This window comes from Octodon degus, unplaced genomic scaffold, assembly GCF_000260255.1.
Source record: "Octodon degus isolate 3935 unplaced genomic scaffold, OctDeg1.0 scaffold00185, whole genome shotgun sequence".
Taxonomy (NCBI): domain Eukaryota; kingdom Metazoa; phylum Chordata; class Mammalia; order Rodentia; family Octodontidae; genus Octodon; species Octodon degus.
In genome coordinates, this window is record NW_004524761.1 from 2,815,640 (window position 1) to 2,832,536 (window position 16,897).

At 46.7% G+C, this 16,897-nt stretch overlaps 1 protein-coding gene across 4 annotated transcripts in view; it reads left to right on the forward strand.

The window, feature by feature from the left end:
* Positions 1-16,897, forward strand: part of Fgf1 (fibroblast growth factor 1) — a 96,674-nt gene that overhangs the window by 41,738 nt on the left and 38,039 nt on the right. The window contains exon 1 of one of the 4 annotated variants that reach the window (XM_023704038.1): positions 7,261-7,331. The exons of the other annotated variants lie outside the window; for them this stretch is intronic. The gene's annotated coding sequence lies outside the window, so the exon portion shown is untranslated. Of the gene's footprint in view, positions 1-7,260; positions 7,332-16,897 lie in introns of those variants that run through there. 4 annotated transcript variants of the gene reach the window in all.

Below are 16,897 nucleotides of genomic sequence, written 5' to 3' on the forward strand. Positions count from 1 at the left end.
GGGTCTAGACAGCGCCAACCTCCCAAGAATAAGTGTGTTCGCCTCTACGGACCACACAGATGTGTGCTATTGCCGGGACTACCACCCTCGTCCCTCTCACCAGGCCAACGCTGCCTCCCGCTGCAGGCCTGGGTGGGATGCCTCCTTTAGACAATTCACACCGGCTCTGTGGGCACAGCGCCACTCAGGTCTCAGAAGCCACAGAAATTAGCGTGAGCTCTGTAAAGGTAGCTTTCGGGAGACATTCTGGCTTTCGGGAGACATTCTGAATGAATGACCAGCTGGGCTGCTGACCACAGGGTCCAGAACAAACCACTGAGAGTTTAACCCAAATCCCCAGGAAAAAAAAAAAAAAAAGAAAAAGACAGAGGAAGGACAAAGCCTCCCAAGAGAAGGCCGGCTATAAATGGAAAATTACACCAAAGGGAAACAAATCGTATTTGATGTGAACCCATTTTTGACTCTGTCTGGAAATCCAGCAAGACAGAAGGAAGTGGAGGGGACCGGGGGTGAGCAGATGTGTCCAGGCTGAGACTGGCTGCTGGGCCAGTGGGGACACACAGGCACTGTGATGGGATATACAGGGAATGGCTGCCAAGGCGCCCACGCCACTGGCCAGACACAAACAGACCCAGGGCTTCTGGGGCTGCCTGTATGCTGGGATGTGGCCGGATCACAGGCTGGCTGGTGGTTCTGGGCGAACAGGCACGCAGGGCAGGGTGAAACCTAGGGAGCACCGCTGGGGCCCTGAGGAGCTTCTGCTTCCCCTCTGGGGCCTTTGGGATGGCTGTCATCACTGCATCAAATGGGACAACCCACCTGGTACCTTGTGCTGAGCCTCTATACCTGAGTTCATAGTCCTAGTTCTTTGACCCATCTGCAGCACAGTAGCAGAAAATGTCTGAACATCTCTTAGTCTTCATTAGCGAAGAGCTATGACATTATAATGTTTATAGCTCTACTTCAAGATATTAACAATAACAGGTGATACCATTTGGCAATCTATCTTCACTATGTGCAAAATCATTACGAAACTTCCTGGGAGTTGGTAGCCCAGACACAGTTGTACACAGCATGGTGCCACTTCAGTCAACCATAGACCACAGACACAGTGGTGGTCCCGTGAAATTATAAGGCTAGTGACATCAGAGCTGCCTTGGTTTGTGCAAGTATGTTCTAGGATGGTCACAAAACAGAGCCTCCTGCTAACACACTTCTCAGAACACATTTCCACTGTTAAGTGATGTCTGTACTAAGTCCTGGAATCGGGATGTCTGGGTTCAAACTGCAGGTACCCCTTCCTGAATAGGTGGCCGCGAGCAATTATTTAGCTACCACGGGCTTCATTTTCTTCCTCTGCAAAGAGAGAGTGAATGATGTGCTCGGCACAGGATGCAGGAAGGACTAAGTGCAGAGCGGCACTTAGCAGAGTGCCTGGACCTAGCGCTCACTCAGCGTTTGTGTTTATCTTCACTGCTTATTCTCTCAGTTTCTCCTATAATGCAGCCCAAGAAATTGGGTCTAAAAAGAGACTATGTGTCCACATGCTAGAATATTCTTCAGCACTAAAAAATGAGCCATCAAGCCACAAGAAGACGTGAAGGAATGAATCCTCATTTGAGCTTATTACTAAGTGAAAGGAGTCAATCTGAAAAGGCTAAATTCTGCCTGATTTCTACCATATGGCTTTCTGGAAGAACTGAAATTATGGAGGCAGAATACTGTCCATGGTGGTTAGGAGGAAGGGAGGCATGAGTCCGTGGAACATGGAGGATTTTTGGACCGTGAAATCATCTATTGGATATGCTAAGAGTAAATATATGTCACTACGCTTGTCACACCTCCTGATGGTATAGCGAGCTTGAGCCACAGCATAAACCACAGTCCTGAGTAACCAAGGTGCAGGTCCACGGCCCGAACCAAGCATGATGAAGAACGCTGATCCTGGGAGAAGCCATCTGGGGGCTGGGAGAAGGAACTCACTGTGCATTCTGCTCAATTTTGTTGTGACCCTCAAGCTGCTTTTTAAAAAAATGAGTCCTAGTTTGTTTATTTGGTTTTTTTAATCAAAAGGTTAAGGAACCCAGGTCTTAAGAGCTAAAGCTGATACTCAGATCAAGCCAGCACTTTCCTGCCTGCCCTCAGCTGCCGTGGTTAGTGTGAGATGCTGTGCGATAAAGAAGGGTCCTGAAACGAAAGGGGTGGGGTAGGGAGGCACGGCGCCAGGGCCTCTGGGGTCTCAGCATGTGTGCTTGGTCTGCAGGCAGATGCCTGGCCCTGGCCCCAAGCCCTGGGCCCTGGCCCTTCTCTGAGCACAAAGCCACTGAGCCACATTGACACTGCATGATGCTGACCTCTATGACCACATGGTGGAGGCGAGGCCTGCGTGTGCTAGGGCTGGGCTTGTGTGTGCAACAAGACATTTAGAGAGTTGGCCCTGTGACTTGGCCTCCCACAGCCAGCAATATAAGAGGTCCCTATTTTCCATTGTAACGCATTTCTTGAACCTGCATCTCACAGCTAACTCTGTGTTGACATTTTCCTATGAGAATAATGGAGTGATTGAGGATAACATACTTGAGATTTCTATCAAGTGATATTAAAATGACATCCATGCTAAGAATCTCTTAGCATTTCAAGTAACAATACTTGGAACCAAACTCTGGAAGATGTACATGTATTGACTACAAAAGGGCTGCAGCCAGGGGCACAGTGCAGTGGCACAAGCGCCTACCTGTCAAGTACAAAGTCCTGGGTTTGATTCCCAGAACCATAATAAATAAATAACTAGTCACACAGTAACCATTGTAAGCATCATTTACACCACCACCATTATCATTCATCAGCTCTGCAAGAGGTTCAGATTTAATCGGTTTTTGTGCCTTAAATCATAGGTGTTACAAACTTCCTATGCATTACTGTTATCATTGTGCAGAAGAGGAAACTGAAGCTCAGAGAGGTTACACCACTTCCCCAGGTCACATAGTCGCAAAGTGAGTGAGAAGGCCAGTGGTTGAGGCCAGGCTGGACAGAAGCACAGACCATGTTTTGACTGCCACGTTCACCTTTCTTGTCCTTGGAAAGCTTTCGCTATGTTAGCCTAATGAAGCCCTAGATTCTCTCACTGTTCTGCTCGGAGTGACACAGGACACACGTCTCACCCAGACATGTGCCTGGAACAGGAAAGCCGTCCACAAGCACTACTGCTCTCCAGCGCTTCCCCGCGGCCCTGTTCCCACCCGACTCGCTGCTCTTGCCTTCGCCTGGCCCCACGTGTCTGTCCAGTGCCTCTCATTGGACCACATCTAAGGCTCATGGGGGGCAGCTCCTGGGCTCAGCCCTGAAGATCCTGACTCAGTGGTCTGAGGTGGGCAGAAATCTGTAGCTGAAGACAAAAGTTCCTTGTAACTCTGACTGGAGTGTTCCTGGGCTCATACTATGAGCGCTGTAGGATTTTAAAGAAATTTAATCTTATTTTAAAATGTCTGTTAAAATGTGCGTATAAAGCAAGAAGTTAACAAGGGTAGACAGTACAGTCCAAAGCCCTCTGTAGAGAGATGTTCTTGCCAGCAGTTTTAATAATAGTGAGAAGTGAAGAGCAGCATTAATGTCCACTCCTGGAGAGTATATAGAAATACAACACAAATTAGCAGTTTGGAATGTCTTATAGTTACAAGTATTATAGGTACTGTATGAGAATGGGCTACTTCAGGAACAATATTAAATGCATAAGAGCAAATTACAGGCCACACACACTGAGCACACTGTGTACATACAGTGCATGCGCGTGCACGCATGTACACACAGTATCTTCAGAAGGATGGAAATGTCATGGAAAAGGGAACCAAGGGAGATCTCAACTGCCTCACTTATCTTTCATTCCTTCTACATAGATAAAGATCTGAAGTAATCTGAGAAAATGTTAACATTTGTTCATTCTCAGCAGAGTGTACACAGGTATCTCTTTTTTTCTTAAGATGAAGATTTAAAAGTGTTGTCCCCTTTCCCCGTCATGCAGCTTCCTTTTCTGGGGGCAGCAGACCTCTTGTACTTGGTGCTTTTGTTTGTTTGCGGGTGTTTTTCAGGTGCTGGACATGGAGTCCAGGCCTATTACATAGTAAGCATGTGCTCCGCCCCTGAGCTGTGTCCCCTGCCTCTATTAGAGGGTTCTGAGCAAGCCATGGATAAGGTCCATGTGAAGCAAGGTGCCCTGGACAGTCAGGGATGGGACGCAGAGGCGGGTAGGAATGATGGGGGCTTGGAATGTGGCAGAAGGAACGGAGAAGACAGAGAGATCAGGTTGATGATGTATTGTGGACATAACAACTTGTTGATGAATTGGATGGGCATAGGTGCAGGAGAGAAACACTGATTTCATGTTTGGGCTGAGGACCCACTTACTAAGATCTGAAATATTCCTAAACAGATAGCTGGGAAGGAGTTGGGTAAAGGAACCAACAGTTCTATCTGGGCCACACTAACTTTCAGACGATGAGTTGATACCAAAATGGGGATGCTGAGCCTGCGGTGTGACATAAGATCTGGCACAGAGTGGTCTTTCCAGCCTCCCTGCCGTGAACTCGTGCATGGCGTCCTTAGCTGACTCTGGACGCTTCCTGTTCCTGGCTTGTATCTTCCCAGCTCTGTTCTTTGTCTCTGCCGAACCCTCTGCCTGCCGCACCTGCTGGCCTGCACCTACGGAGACCCTAGTCAGGTCTATACACCCTCTCAACTGATCTCTCTTCTCCAAATCTCCATCAGAAATGATTGATACCTGATAGGGATTCATATTAAAACTAGATGCTTTGTTTAGGACATTTTCCCCCATGAAAGTTTTTACTACAAACTAGCCTCCTCTGCTGGGTGATACGTTCCTAGAATTCAGGGTTTGAAACAACTTCAACCTTATTTACTTTATTTATCTATTTTTATAATATCTTCCATGCTATCTAGAAACGTGCTCAGCATAAAGAAAGCTACACCTTAAATGTGCTGAGTACGCAAATAACTAGGATATGTGCTGAAAGGATGACTAGGTAACTCTAGGCACTTGGGGTCAAATGGGGGACATTTTCTAAACCCCAGAGCAACTGCTGATCAGTGTGTCTCTGGTGCATTGGTGTAGAACTACCTGCTCAATGCTAAGGGTTTCCGCACTTGTACATGCATAGAGCTTGCTTTCGGAAAAGTATACATTCCTTTAAAAAGTCTGCATCTGATTTATGAACTCATTAAAGTTTATCATTAGAAAGTTGGTGGTATATTCTTTCCTATGGAAAGAAATCACGCATCTGTGATTTTTTTCATTGTCACCATTACTACCCTATGCTCAACTTTCATAGAACTGGACTCAGACCCCCTTTGCTTTCTGTAGTTTTAGGTCCATTATTCCGGGGCCCTGGAAACTGGTGATGAGCCTCAACTCTTTAATCACCTTATGCACAATCTGTTCACAAGCCTTATTAAAATCATACTGGTTTATTCTACTAAAGTTTGCTTCCTGGTGTGTGAGGTCATGGGTTCTGAAGTGGAGAAGCACTAGTGACGGTCTAGGCTTTGCATAGCGGGGTCTTGGTACACAAGCTGAGAGACAACTACAAAATGACAAAAAAAGAACTTAGAAATGAAGAGCAGTGACCATGGAGAGTCCAGGGTGTGGGCTCAGCTCAGGAGGGTGTAAGAGGCAAGAGATGACTCTTGAAAAAAGAAAGGGTCTGGAGACTGGGTGACATTAACAGAGAAACAAAAACATGAAGGGTAGAGAAGGGAACAGAGGCCCTCAAAGGTAGGTGGCCAAGGAGCAGCCCATGAGGGCAGCCACTGTCTGGTGAGTGTTGACAACACCTCAGGCCTTGAGTGGTCTTCTGGAGATGGCTCTGCGTATTCAGCCCAGTGGCCCTGAATAGGTACTGTGATTTAACTCATTTTACAAAGGACTTAGGGGCTAGGGAGGTTAGATTACTTACACAGAATCACCGAGCTGCTAAGCCTATGATCTGGGCTTTAATCTAATTATGTTGGGTGACAAAACCCATGATCTGCCACCTTGTGTTATGCATACCAATGGCTCCCTCCCATCATGTGTGCTGTAGGCTAAGGAACAAAATACCTCCTGACACCCCAGAGAGCAAGGTGCCGGGTGATGAGCTCATCTGACTGTGCAGCTCAAAGGCCCTGCTGTGACTGGACTGTCTGCAAGGGTTCTGAGTGGCAGTGATGTAGTCATCCGCCATCAGGGAATACTCACCCCATTGTTGGACCCCACCTAAATGTTTTTTTTATTGTCTGCCCTTCACCATGAGTAATGTCACTTTCCATTTTAAGCTGGGAGATTCAGGAGATGACTGCATTCTAAGCCAGGATTTGGAACTAAGTGCTGCCTGGGGGATTACTCACCCACTTCAAGATGTAGCCAACAGCACACCCTCCTCCCCGGGATGCTGCTGGAAGACCTTCTTCCTTGCTGAAGCCTAAAGGAAATTTGGTTTCCTCTGGGATCAGACTAGGAGTGGTGCCAGGATAGCAAATGACTGGCCAGTGAGCTGATTCTTGACATAAAACTACTGTCTTGCTTCCAGCTGGCTTGTGTATACTAAGGTTCTGACTGTTTATTCATTTGGCATTTCTTGAGGGTCTACTATGTGTCAGGTACTATGCTCTATGATAGTTACTGCCAAGAGCCACACGGTTCTCATTCTTGTCCTTAGGGAGAGAACAATCCAGGGGGAAAAAGCAGGCAAATATGACAAAATGCCATAACCAATAGATAAATGCAATACAGAAGCTCAGGGAGCCCTGGGAGGCAACAGCCACAGTAGGCAGGAAGGACAAGGAGGAGCTGGCAAGCTTTTTTTTTTTTTTTTTTTTTAAGCTTTAAGATACTGGGATTTTATTATTCATTTTTTAATTGTAAGCAACCAAAACTGATTCCAGAAAGAGAATTTGGATAACCTGGGATTGCCAGAATTACTGGTGAGGTACAGTTGCCCCAAGACATACATCAGGAACGGTGCTGCCAGACCAAAAGGGTGTGTGTGTGTGAAGCGGAATGGTGACCCTCCAATACAGGGATGGGGTTTCAGATGCTGAACAGTCAAAAAAGATGACAAATGTCACAGACAGCAGGTAGGAGCAAGAACAGGAGTAGGGAGAGGGCTGTGTCAGAATGACCTAAGACACTCTGAGTCAGAGGAACCAAAAGGAACTGCTATAGAGAACACTGACTGAGAGAGACAGGCAGGCAGGCACTGGGGACAGCCAGGCTCCTGGGGACACCTTGGTGAGTGAAGTTGACTCCACTGAAGGCAAGGAAACCCTCTATGCACCGGCCGGTAAGTAGGGACTATGTGTTAAGCGTTTCCTGTGCTGTTATCTTGAAGTGCTCCTGCGGCATGCGGTTCTCATTGTCTGTGGTGAGATTACAGAGCCCCGCTAACTCAGGAAAATGCGCTATGCGTGATCGCTGGCTAAAAATGAGGAGAGCAAGCCAAGGGCGTAACAGGACGCGCCAAAGCCTTTGTGCCTGGGCTACATGAGCTGGTGTGCGTCATTACGTCACATCCTCATTGTATACGCCTGTTAGCTTACAGATGAACAGATGGCGCACAAAGATATGAAATGACTTACTGGGCAAAGATCCTGCGGTTAACAAATTGTGGAGCTGGGAGGCAGATGTCGATCAGTTCCAGTGTAATGAGGAGTGTGTTGGCAGATACATGAAAAAGTGAGAGTTGGAAGAAGAAAAAAGCTGATCTGAGAGCAAACTGCTTTCTACGCTAAATGAATACTGCGAAGCTGGGAGCTGAATCCTTTGGCCATCACCACTCTCAAAGGCAGGATTTGAACCTTAAAGTCTGTTATTGTGCTAGTTCTTCAAAATGCAGGCTTCCTGGGTACACTGATTGTAGTGTAGGGTTCTGGCTGGTCAGTTAAGGAACACTTGGTCATTCATTATTTAGTATTTTTTAAAATATTTATTTGTTTGGTACAGGGTCTCACTATGCACCTCAGACTTGTAGTGGTCCTCCTGTCTCAGCCTCCCCAGTGCTGGGATTACAGGTGTGCCTGGTTTCAGGACCAGCAGAGTTTGTGGTACCCGGGATTGAATTCAGGACCTTGCACTTGCCAGTCAGGTGCTTAGACAGCCAAGCTATCTCTCCAGCCATTTATTAGTATTTCTACCTGGTAAACCTTACCTGAAAGTTAGTCATCATGATTAACCCAATCAGGCAACCATTTATTGAGTAGGATAGCTTTATAATATAAGCCATGATGTGCACGACATTCAATAACATGTCGACACAGAGCAGAAGAGCCGTTCCTAGCACTGAGCTCTTTGCCCTGATTGCAGTTCTCTTTCACTGACCTGGAAGAGCCCGCATCTTCCCACATCCCAGCTGAAAGCCCAAGCGAACACACAAAGTTCTGGGACTGGGGGCAGGGAGTGGGGACAGGGGACACAGCAGCCTTCGCTGGCTTCCCTAGCATCTCCTCTTTGAGGCCAAGGGGCTCAGCCAACGCAAAGTGAGGTCTGTTCAGTTGCTGCTCTTGTCGATTCTTGGCATACCAGTGCCACCCATCTTCTGTCCTTTTCCCAAACCATCAAGACAAAGTCCTAGCAGTTTGGGAGCCTGTGTGGTCCCTCTGTGTACACCAGACATCTGTTTTGTATTGCTAGTCCGGGGTAGGCTGGGTGCTTGCACAGGGCAGCTGGCTTTCATGGTGCAAACACTGCTTGCCTCTGTCTTCTGAGCCTGGAACACCCCCACAGAACCACCTCTGCAGGCTCCGATCAGAACTTTACCTCCAGCTCTAAGGGATAAAGGGAATAAATTTGACTTCAATTAATAAGAGGAAACCAGAGCATTTGGAGGCAGGAGGATCAGGAGGTCACGCTCAGTCTGGGCAACCTAGCAACTTATCGAGACTGTGTCTCAAAATAAAAAATGAAAACAGGCTAAGGATGTAGCTCAGTGCCAAGGCCCTGGGTTCAATCTTCAGTAAATCCCTTCCAGCAAAGCTTGCCTTCTGTTTCCATGCAGTGCTTTTCTCACCATGTTGCTGCTTGTCCTGAAAGGAGGTGGTATCATGGCCAGCGGCAGCACTGGTAGACTACAAGCCAAAGGCCAGCTGGCCCCTGTGACACCCGTGGGCACCAGGGCTTGCTCCTCCTAGGAAAGAGCTCCTGCTTCACTTGACCTTTTTTGCTTTGTCTGCCCATATGTCACTAGATTGGCTTCTTTTTTTTTTTTTTTTTTTCCGGAACCGGGGATTGAACTCAGGCCCTTGCACTTGCCAGGGAAGCGCTTATTCCACTGAGCCATATCCCCGGCCCTAGATTGGCTTCTTATTTACCAAGTGAATACTTCAATAATGGCAGTGGCTATTCCACAAATGAATCATCTCCCACCACCTTCTGTTCCACTGTTCAGCTCCACAAAATTCACGAGATTCTCTTTACGTAACCCATTTGCAAATAAAATCTATGTACAGTAGTTGTTTGGAAATTTAAAATACCTAACTTCGGAATTACTTAATTTTCAAGATCCCAGTTTTCTTGATTATAAAAATGAGAATATACCATGTAAACTATGGCACTGTGGTGACAGATTGATCATGAGATAAAATATATGTACATGAAATTATATGTCTTACAACATACAAGTACCCAATTTAGTACAAATAAGTTAAACTAGTTTTCTGTGTTTTACCTTAGAAATACATTTACTTTTACAGTGGCCGACTGGGAAAGTAATACTGGTTGTACATTTTCAGGAGTGACCCAAGTTTCCATTTAAAATTAATTTCAGTTTTAAACATTAATTCAACTTCAGAAACACTGATTAAATAACAACAGCAAACAACACATCTTAGTTGCTCATGTCTAAATTCTTCAGAATAAAACATGGTACATGTACAGAAAAATAACTCCCCTCAGAAAAAAAATAATTCAGAAAACATGGGAAGACAAGAAACCCCAACCAAACCTCAAATCAACCAACTAGCCAACCAGACATCAGAAATCTCACTACAAACCTGGACATTTGTGCCCCAGAGTTTCAGGGAGAATGCAAGATAAATACTAATGGCCTTTACCACTCCCAAGACCAAAACAGGAAAATAGGCAGTCAGTTTGTCTTGTCCCTTCCATATTTAGTGGCCCCTCTACCTTCCTGTTCTTATCCTGGCTACTCCCACTGGAAAGTTGTAAGATCGTCCAACGTCCTCCACTGGAAGAACCATCAATAGGGTCTCTGTGCTCCAAAGCTAGCTATCTTTCCCTTCTCTTCCATCAGAATTTCTCTCTCTCTCTCTCTCTCTCTCTCTCTCTCTCTCTCTCTCTCTCTCTCTCTCTCTCTCTTATAATAGGTGTATCTTCAATGTATTAGCCAGAAATCCTCATTATTCTTTGTTTGAAGGATCGATAAAGTATCTGCTAAGCGTATGGGAAAGTATGTGTCCTTAAGGGTCAGGCGTGCACAAGACCCAGTTCCTGCCCAAGAGGGGATGAAGGTTCACTGGGGAGCCTGAGACAGGATACAAATAACTATAATTGTAGGGTAAGAAGGCAGTGACTGCCACAAACAGCTACACAGGATGCCGTAGAGAAAAGGATGAATTTGGCTTTGTAGGAATAAAGCAGGTTGAGCATGGAGGCACCACGATCCCTGAGAAGCACTTGTCTTATTTTTAAAAAGATTGTATGATTAACTCCTGGAGCCCCTGCAACCAGTGGGTTACTGAGTCCCTTGTCCACTCTGGGCTAACAACCAGAAACATGGCTGCCACCCAGGTTTTTTCCTCTTTGAAACCTGCCAGTGTCCCCCATGATGTCACTGGCCATTCAGGTTCACATACTCGGGTCAGTTTGCTTGCTGCAGACCAAATCAAAGGAGGGCATTTACTTTGGTAAAAAGGAGAAAGGATTTATTCAAAGCTAGCTCCATGGAAATAGAGGGGCCCATTTGCCTGAAATTGCCATCTCATGGTGTCCAAGTGGGCAAGGGTCTTTTATAGAAAGGAACAGAGGAGAAGGGAGAAGAGAGACAATGCAGCTGTCTATACTTGCCTTATCATGTCCAGAAGTGACAGCCTAGCCCCTACACACACACACACACACACACACACACACACACACACACTCACACAACCACCAGAGGCCAGCATCTACACACCCTGTTGGCGGCTGAGGAGAGGACCGTGAATGGGTGATGGGCTCAGCAGGAGGAAATCGGGACAAGTTGCGCATCTGTAAGAAAAATCTAACTTTTGAAGTGCATTTTGCACTGTTGGTTACCAGATCCCAGCCAGTGAGACAGACGTGGATGCCTACGGCTCTGACACATCCCTGATTGCATCTGGCAGATTTCTGCTCATCATCAAAGATCTCCGCCCAAAGGATCTTCGAGAGCCCCTGTCCACTGTCCCACCTGTTGCCCTTCTCTCTCTGTACCCACTGCCTCAATTCAACAGGGGCCAGAGGCAAACGCACCATTTCTGATCTTCTCACTTTTAAAAACCAGAGTAACTCCCCTGTGGGAATAGAAATAGACAATGAAAGCAGGAGCTTGATTTTCTATTTACTCTGTCCACTCAGTGTCTTATATGTCTTCTCAACCTACTCCTCCATCAGTGGCTGCCCCGGTAGCCACTAGCTAAGTGTCAGAGGGTACACCCCTGCATGAGGTACTGATCTCAGTTCTTTACACGTACATCCAACACTGGGGTGACTGGATCCTGTGGTAGTTCTGTTTTTAATCACTTGAGGGACCTCCATACTACATTCTAGAATGACCAAACGGCTTTCCATTTTCACCAGCAGTGCATGCCGGTTCCTTTTTACATAGTGTTGGTTCTTTCACCAACACTTGTTGCCTTTTGTCTTTTTAAATAAAATAGATCAATAGCTGCTCTAACAAGTGTGAGGTGATTTCTCACTGTGGCCTTACTTTGTATTTCCCTAGTGACTAGCAGTGCTGAAGGGTTTTTATTCATTTGTTGGTTCTCATTGTATCTTTTGAGAATTGTCTATTTGGGTCTTTTGCCTGCTTCTAAATTGGGTTGTTTTCTTACCTGAGTTGAGTTCCAAAGTAATATTTTGGATATTAATATTAATTCTTTATCAAGTGTATGGTTTATAAATATATTCTCCTGCTCTGTGGTTATATCTTCCATTTGTCTATTTTTTTCACTGTCTGTAGTTTTAGGGTCATATTAAAAAAAAAAAAAATCAGTGCTCAGACCACTATCAAGAGGCTCTTCCAGGCTGGCCAAATAGCTCAGTGGATTAAATCGCCTGCAAGCGGTCGCAGGGGCAGACCTGCTGCCCCAGCCCTGCCCTTGGGGCATGCTGAGAAAGCAATTGAGACTGGGCGTGGTGGTGCGCACCTGTAATCCCAGCTCTTGGGAGGCTGTAAACAGGCAGATCACTACAAGTATGATCTAGTAGTGAGACCCTGAATACCCTTCCTTAAAATAAAAAAGAGGCTTTTCCCTGTGTTTTCTTCCAGTAGTTTTACAGTTTCCAATCAAATGTAAGATGTCAATCCACTTTTAGTCTATCTTCATACATTGTGGGAGTCTACATATTTATTCAGCACATCTTATGTGCCAGGCATGTGCTAGAACGAGGCATAAAAAGCTGAGCAAGACTGACAAGGATTCTGCCCTAAAGCAGCAAAAGGGAAAAGAGCTAAATAAATTGCATAAGGCTTTCTCTGAGGTTATATCTGACAGAAGTACAGATAACCTGTTTCTCTGAGACAGATGGGAATACTGCCAATGTTGGTAAAGAGAGGCCTAGGGCAAGGGAGAAGCAAGTTCAAAGGCCCACAAGTGAAAGCAAACTTGGCACCTGGGAGAACTCATAGTTCACTCCTGCTGGAGGCCACAGATAGGTTCCACTCCAGAGCACTCCTGGAATATCTGTCTCTCTCAGTATAAAGCCCAGGAGGGCTTAGAGGCACAATGGGTCCTGGTAAATGGCTAGAATTTAAGTTCTGGTAGTTTGCTTACCATTGGAGAGTGGCCCCAGAACACAGCAGCGTCTTAGTGATCATCTACAGAGTGGATGAGCGAAGCCCTGGCAGGAAGCCTGTCCTCTCCTCAGCCCTCACTAAGCCCCACGGAAGTATCGGAAGTATCGGGAAAGCAAGATAGCTCCCTTCCTCCCCTCAGGCTGTCCTGCCCTTCAGCCTCCCAGAAATACCAGCAACTCTTAGGTTGTGTGAATTATAGAAGCATGCCTCGAAAACCTAGTTCTTGAGGTCATACTCACTAGTGGGGGAGAGAGGTCCTGAGGTTGTACTCACACTGCTGAGGGAGTCACCAGTGAGTCTAGGACAGGACAGAGAGGAGCAGACACCCCCTGCATCCCAGTCTGGCACAACACTCAGAGTGGGAATCCCTTACTCCTCGATATTAGGTGTCAACTCTGGAGACATCAAGGGCCTCACTTCAAGCTGCCACTGAAGCTCAGGGAGCCCCATATCCCCCAAAGCAGCAGCATCACATATGGAAACAGAGCTCCTGGGATACTTGGATCCACGTTTAGCTCATTGCTCAGTGCCACACATTGACTAAATGCCATGGTCCCTTCCCAAGAAGGCTGCAGGGCCAACACCCCCAGCTCTCCTGGTTGGCAGGGAGCTGTGAAGAGCGACCTCACCTTTGGCCCCTACCACACATACCACTCATCCGGGTCCCATTCCCTTTGCTTGGCCACCTCAGGTACTACCCTTGCTCCGCCTTTCTCCCCCTCCTCCATCCACAGCCATACTGACATTTGCTAAATGCAAAGGGCATGACATCACCCCTCAGCCTGTGCTGTAGAGTGGTTTTCTAAGTCTTTCAGATAAAGGCTTCTGAGTGGCCCGGCCCTGCCAGCTCCCCAGCCTCAGCCTTCTGTCCTCATCCACGACCAGGTCTTTGCAGTTCTCTAAGCGAAGACCACTCTTTCTGGACCCAAGACCTGCACACACACTCCCTCTCCCAAATCACTAGCAACACAAAAGCTTTGGTCTGGGAAGCCTTCCCACTTCCCCACCTCTGCAGCCCACAGAGCATCCTCCACTTCATCACAACAGCAAATCCCCAATCCCTCGTAGCAGGTGCTCTTCCAATGGAATTCAAACTTCGAAAGGCTTTGCTATGCCTGCCCTGTCCTCCACTCTGTTCCTCTTGTCTTATCCCTCCAGGAGCTCATTAAATATGTGTCAAATCATGGAATTTGTTGAGATGGGTGAACAGTTCAGATCAACTCTACCAAATAAAACAAGCCAAAACATAATAGGACCTCACATTGCAATTCTGAGCCACTCGGACTTCTCACCCTGGAGCTGTGATTCTACTTTCTCCAGGGCTTGTAGGTTGTGAATAGCCCATTAATTTGGTTTCTGGCTCAGTTCATAGAACTCTGGGCTTTCTCCCCAGCTACAACCTGATCAGTAAGCCAAATCCTTGGTAATCCAGTGTGGCCAGAGAGCTCTGGTTTTTCCACTTCACTGCTGTTTTACATTCCTCCCCCAGTAGCAACAAACAAAAATTCAGTAAATGAAATATGAGTAATGGAAAGAAAGAGAAAAAAGTAAACATGTCAAATGGGCAGTGTCCCCTGGGCTACTGCTATTAAAGAAAACAAGGAGAGCAGATTTGGAGAAATTTCAGTGACTCTAAATGTAGAGAAATAATCAAGCTCAACCTCTCCCTCTTAGCTTGAACTTGAACTGCTTTCCTCTGCCCTGATACACGAGAAAGGGTGCTGCAAGCAGGAGCCACATGACACAGACTGAACTGACCCCTCAGGCAAGGACCCACACTAGGTACAACAGAAAGACACCATGGCAATGCAATTGGGCAAGACAGTGATGGTAACTCAGTGTACTGTGTGTTTTGTATGTGTTATCTCACTAATCCTCCTAACTACCCGCATTACTAGTACCTTCATTCTATGCATGAGAAAACCAAAACACAGAGAAGAAGCAGCAGTTGCCTGTGCCGGGCATGGTGGTCCCTGCCTGTAATTCCAGCACTTGGGAGGCTGAGGCAGGAGGACTGCCATGAATTCAAGGCCAGCCTGAACTACATAAGGAGACCCTGTCTCAAAAAAAGAGGTTGCTCAGTCACCAATGAAGTTAATGCAGAGGCAGACTAGAACCAGGTCCTTCTGACTCCAGAGGTTCCAGTCTAAACCACTACAGTATGCCCTCTGCCTTTCTGGTGCTTATAATTAAATGGAAAACACATAAGAATGTCAAAAGGAAAAGTACAAACTACATCTTTATGCAGCAGTGAGCTCATCTTGAGTGCTATGCAGTTCCGGTTAATTATTTGGCAGACTCTTTGGTGCAAAGATTTCCTATTAATATTCTTAATAGGAAAGGCTGTAACTAAAGCACATTTTTAGAAAAGCGAAACAGCCCCCTTCCTCAGAGGTCCATGGAAGACCACAGGAGCCAAAGTTTCTGCAGCCCAACTGGCTAGGAGGCTCCGTTATGGTGTGAGTTCCCAACGTCTGAAGGTCCTGATTCTCCACTACTGTGCATGGTGGGCCTAGCACATGCGGGGCTCTGTGCTGGTCCCTCTACGTGATGTGACCAAACTTGACCTCTACTCTGTAAGACATACAACCCACGGGAGGAAACAGAGCACAGAGAGGCCAAGCAGCTTGCCTGTGCCACACGCCTGTCAGTAGTAATGGGTCTAAGCCACAGTCAGTTCCCTTGTCCAAAATGTGGGCTGTTTCAAAAGTTAGGAACGAGGACAGACACCATTTGGAATGCTCTGTGAGTGAAAATTCTCAGTCCTTACCTGGCTGTTGGGCTTACTCCAGCCTAGGATACTTATGAGTCCTTCTTCCAATGAGAATTTACTGAGTACCTTCAATACTCTATGCTTACACCAGGCACAAAGTTCCATATTTAATAAGTGATGGATGGGGTCTCCCTAAAAAAAAGTGTACACATTTTTAGTAGATTGAAGGGATGGATACAGACAACATTTACCACTGATTTTAAGAAAGGTCTGGACTGGGGCTGGGGAGATGGCTCAGTGGAATAAGCGCTTCCCTGGCAAGCGCAAGGGCCTGAGTTCAATCCCCAGTTCCACAAAAAAAAAAAAGAAAGGTCTGGACTAAAAAGAGGTCTCAATGATGGGAGATGCCCAGAAGAGGTGTATGTGAAGAGGTGAAGAGAGAAGAGGGCCGGAAGGCAGGAGGTTTACAACAACCTGTTACATGTTTAATGAAGAGAGGAGTCTGAAGATCCCAAACACCAGGACGAGGAGATGGAAAGCCCAATCAATGATCCCAATCTGAGCAGCACACACTGCCTACCTGTGCTCAGTTACCGCATTGCACCCCATAAACAAGCACAAGTCCAACGTGTCAATTAAAAAGAAAAAGTAAACAAGAAAGGAGTCAGAAGATGAGCTTGAAACAGAAGTCAGAGCTGAAAATGGCGGTGCGGCCAATGGATCAAGCATTTTCAGAGTCTGAGGCCAAAGGCACGTGCGGCCGGCACACACAGCTGCAGACATGGTGGGAAGGACACGCACAGAGGGAGCTGGTGCCCAGGGATCCCGCCAACTATCGCTGTGCTCAGGGCAACTTTAGATGCAGGGAACAAAGCTCCCATTTTATATTGCTTATGTTGAAACCAAAGTGAACAGATCGAAAACTGCCAAATAGATAAAGTGAATTAAAGTGCCTGCAAGCAGGCACAGGGGCCACCAGGCGTCCCGTGCTGGCACCACCCTGGCGCGTGCTGAGACAGTGATTGAGACTGGGCATGGTGGCGCCCGCCTGTAATCCCAGCTCTTGGGAGGCTGTAAACAGGCGGAGCACTATGAGTCTGATCTAGTAGTGAGATTCTGAACAGCCTGGAGACCCTTCCCTAAAGTA